The sequence below is a fragment of the Apium graveolens genome, chromosome 3 (assembly GCF_009905375.1).
Source record: "Apium graveolens cultivar Ventura chromosome 3, ASM990537v1, whole genome shotgun sequence".
NCBI lineage: Eukaryota > Viridiplantae > Streptophyta > Magnoliopsida > Apiales > Apiaceae > Apium > Apium graveolens.
The window spans coordinates 122,905,153-122,910,323 of NC_133649.1; positions in this window are offsets into that span (position 1 = coordinate 122,905,153).

A 5,171-nucleotide genomic window follows, 5' to 3' on the forward strand; every position below is an offset into this window, starting at 1 on the left:
AATTATATTAATCTGCATAAGGAAATGTATTTATTCAAGTAGTTTTCTTGGTGATACACACCTCTTTTCAAAACAATATTTTTGATTGATTTATCAGTCTACAAATATCTTAATGGTAAACCCAACGCCTAGGCTTGGGTTACGGTATTGCATCTCAATTCCAATTGGAAGAATAGGACATTCACTGGAGCTACCGCATATGATTATCAGTCGTAATACGGAAATATGTAACCTTTTCTACTAGTAGAAGGACGACACCTTCGTATCCCGATTATGAACCTTACCGCATTCGGGCTACGTGTCCCATTTCGGGTATACACATACTTCTCAAGTTCCTAAGTACACAGAGTACCTTCGCCTGTGGTACCTTTGGTAGTCTCCCTAGTACACATAGTACTAGAGTCTACCTTTCCAAGTCTTTTGAAGAATCCGATCATATCTGAAGAACTCGAACAACATCGAAGTTCCCCAAGCATTTTGCTTGTTGAGAGAAACAACTCATCTCATATGTATATATATATATGTACTTCTGAGAATTTTCGGAGGAAGTACTAAGGTAATGTGAGTTGACTGTTTTCAACAGATAAATAAATAAGGAGAAGTTCTTTTGAAACTATGCTCAAATATTTAAAATAAGTCGAGATAATATTCTTCGACGATTTGAAATTATTCAAATGACTTTCTGAAATTCAGAAAGTATTTTAAATCAGGTTTTATTATTTTTAAATCATTTAATAAATAATGAATAATTAAATAATAATTATTAAATAATTAAACCTCGAATAGTTCTTCTTTAAAAGAATATTTGAAATAATATTCCTCAACTAATTTATGTTTAAGTAATTATATTAATCTTTAAGATATATATAAAATAATTGGTCTTAAAATATAATAAACGTTGGAGAATACTTCTCTCTTTTTAAATAAATATCTCAAATTAATTAAAATTCGAGGTACTTTAAAATTTCACAAGAGGACATCGAATCCCTTGGAGTAAAATAAATACGGACTTTTGATCGTCCAAAACATCACCGGGATGATTCCCGGGTTTTAACTATAATATACATACCGACCGACTCTCGGTCTACAATTTACATGTCACGCTACTCTCTAGCGTTAACATTTCTTAAATATAACAACACCGCAATATTTCCTGGTTTTTTATAAACTTACACCGACCAATCCTCGGTCTAAATATATCGTTTCAAATCCGGTACTTTTATTATACCAAAATCATCGTATCTTATGATTCAATATATAACAATTTGTAAATCACCGTAAAACATTTATCATGCATATATTACAGTATTTAAAAGCAATCACAACACAATAGTTCTTAAAAGGTAGGGTTTGAAAACTTGCCTGGAGTCCAGATACGTTTCACGACTTCCTCTCGTTCCCGGTTTTCTAATCAACAAGTATCATAATCTTAATCAGTATTCCTAATCCCATCACCGACTTATATTTCTTGTTACGACCGGCATTTTATGTAATATTAATTATGAATTTGATGTAATTATAAAGCCGAATGCAAATATATTCAATGATTGTACGTTGGTGTGAGTGAAAAATTTCTGCATTATAAATTTGCTTTATGTAGTATATGATTTTTCAAAGCAAGAGTTTATTTAATTGCATTATTTTTGAATTATAAGGGATATTCTAAGCCTTGGAAAATTTTTCCTTTAAAAGGTATTTTGTTCACAAATTTTGAAAATGATTTTATAAAGTCTCTAAAAATCCAAGTTATTTTATGGTATAAATTTTATAATTTTTGAACTTGTATTTTATTTTATAAAAATAAATCTTTACAAATTTTATTTATTATAATTAGCAAATTACATGGCTACCCTTGCATGCAAATACTCTTCCAATTCAACTAAGGGGCAAGGAAGACATTTCCAACCCCACTCACTTTCATTCTACTAACCAAATTACCACTTTGTCCTTGCATGCAAATCTATCTAACTATGTTGGAAGGTTACTCTTGTAAATTCTCAAATCCACTCACTTTTGGTCAAATAAAAACCAAACTAACATGATTATTACTCCACTTTCACCCCACAATTTCCACACTCCTCCTTTCCTCCCCCTCCTCTCGGCTCTCCCCTCTCCTCTCGGCTTTTTGGCCGAAGGCATACCCCCCTCCCTTTTCTTCATTCTTCATTCAAGCTCCCACTTTCCAATCAAGTAAATGTTACTTCCTATATCTTGATCATACATAATTTAAAGAGTGTTGAGTGAAAAGTTTAAGTTTAAAGGTTGCATGTAAAGGTTTTAGTGAAACTCAAAATACAACCTTGATTCTTGTGAGTTTAGGGTTGTTTTTGAGAGGACTACAAGGAATGGAGAAGTGCCAAGTCTTGAGAGAGAAACTCTTGATGATTAAATGGCCATTCCTATCCATTGCATTCGGCCATGACCATATGGAGCCGAATGAATGGTCCTTAAGACTATTCTTGTCGCTTAAATCAATTTTTGCATGTTTATGTGATAATGACTTGAATTTTGCGGTGAAAATTTGATAAAACTCTTTGCATGCTAAGTGATCATCTAGGTATAGTTTATGCTAGGCTTGCATGTCAATTTTATGATAGAATATATGTAGAAAATATGTTGTTTTGGTTTGCAAAACCCGAAGACATGCATGCATGTGGATTTCTCTTAGAATGTTATAAGATTTTGATCATTTGGAAAGATTTTGTTAGTGAGCCTTAATTTCAGTAGGAATAATGTGTTAATATTGATTTATGCATCTTGTTACATGGTAATAATTCGTGGTTATCTTTTAATAAAAATGCATATCTTGTTGTTTCAAAAGCATGAAGATTTGTGAGTTGTGAAGTGTAGTTTCTTTTGTTTTGCCATAATTGTACCTTAGGTAAGGATGATCTCACCCAAGGTTATTTTGAGAATAAGGGAGTTAGTTCAGTAGATTACCATGTTTAAGTCTTGGTTTGAGTATTGGGTTGTTGGTAGTTGAGTTTGTCAAGTCAAAACCTTGGAGAAAGGAGAGTTATAGTTTCTGCAGAAAAATCAGTTTAGTACACTGAGGTTTAGAGTGAGTTTTGACCATGTCATTGATGTGTACTTTGAGGCCCAAGCCACCAGAAGTTAGTATTGGGAGTATATAAAAAGTTTTAGGTGTTGGTTGGAGGTTTGCATATCATTTGGTTAGGTGCACAAGTAGAACAACAAAATCTGTCCAGCAGGGGACAGTTTTGTTGCAACTTAGAAATATGGAGATTTGACCATGTCATGGGTAGGCCCTCATTAGGCCCTGTTGGGCCTTAGTTAGAGGGAGTGTCAGAGAAGTTTTCCAACCATAGTTCATAGGATATGAGTTAGAACCATGTGTCACAAGTTAATTCAAGTCAGGGCATTTTCTGCCCAGAAAAATAGGGGAACCTTGGACTTTTAGCTTAGGCCCAAGAAGGCCCAAGCCAGGCCCTTGAGCCACATCAAGTTTGTGAGATGCCCTTAGGTCAGGAGAGTCTTGTGTAAAAGTTTTGATGGAAAACTTGTAGTTTAAGAGTGTCTAATCCACTCAAGAAACCATAGTTGTCATTCTGAAATTTGCACCAGTGAGCACTTTCACTTATCACATAGTTTTAGAACACTTAGGAGTGAGTATTAGGTCGACCACCATAGTTGTAAGATAGTATAAGGTCAGTAGAACAAAAGGCACAAGTGAGGGTCAATAGGTTTTGGATAGTTTAGTAAAGGCACATCGAGTTAGGAAGCCAAAATTAGAAGACTTTGTCTAGTTTAGCGACCAAGTGACTTAAGTTGTGAGTCAAGATCATCCGAGCCTAGTGTTGCATTATGGTATATATGATGTTATTAATATATGATATGTGATTATGTGGCTATGTCTGAACATTTGTAATTTAAAAGTGAATATAAAATTAAGTGCATATAGGCCTAAGTGCCATCCCTGTTAAATTTCGGGTTGTAAATAGGTTAAGATGGTAAGAATATATTATAATGAGGATTATCATTATTTATGTAGGATCTCGAGACGAGGGAAAACTTGCCATGAAGGTCGAGTGAAGCTATAGTTGTTGCTCCTAACAGTCAGACCAGACCAACCTTTCTCAAGGCAAGTGATTCAACTTGACCTTCGTATTTACTGTTAATAGTTCATATATATCGATGCAATTATCCTGAGTCATTTTGATATATTTAAATCAAGCGTATCTTTTGTTTATCTTTGAGTTATATAGAGATGCCATGAACCCTCGAGTACGTATTGCAAGTAGTTCAAAAGTCTTTTTCATGATAGTTAAATGCCATGATAAAATGAAGAGTTGTTATATTACTTGATTGATCCTCTTGATTAACATGCTGATGATTCCTATGTATTGATATCTCATCCTGATACTTGAATCCCTATAGAAACTTACCTTGAATCCTGAAAGCCAGATATTTATCAAAGTGATTCCTCATTGATTGATACCTCTCTTTCTTATCTTAAAGCTTGACAATTCTGATATATCCTGAGCTAAAGATCATTTCTTCATACCTTAACACCCTTAGTATTCATGAAGCTTATCTTCTTGATGATCCAACACCTGTACCTTGACGAGAAACCATTGCTTTAAGCCCAGTTTGGCATTACCCCTTCATATTATCCATTAGCCTCACTAAATTTTCTTGTCCAAGTTTTGACATATGAAAACCTTTTAGTTACCCTAATAGAGTAAAGTTTTGTGAATCATGGCCCTGAGAGTTAGTATCATTTTCCATCCCTTGATAAAAATGTTTACTGTAAAAAGAGATTTTAGTTATAATTCGGCATCAGTATTTTTGAAATAAATAAAATGTGGGTTTTCAGTCCCAAAGGGGGATAAATGTTTTCTTTGAATGGTGGATCTGGACTGAGACGCGAGTCCTTTCCACACTTAAATTAGGCTTAAAAGTTGCCTAGGGATTCCCATTAATGTTTTAGAACCCAGCGAGGTTCGGGATTACTTCGCGGCTGATCACCGGCTGTAATCCGTAGCGTCATAAAATGATTTTGATTAAGATATGATTTTAAAATTGTTTTGATACAAGCCAAATGATGCCATCGTGCATAGTTTTATCTCTCGTTATCATTGGTTATCTCTTTCCATTGTCATTCTTTAATGTATATCTCGATTTATGTTTTGTATCGTACTGTTAGCACT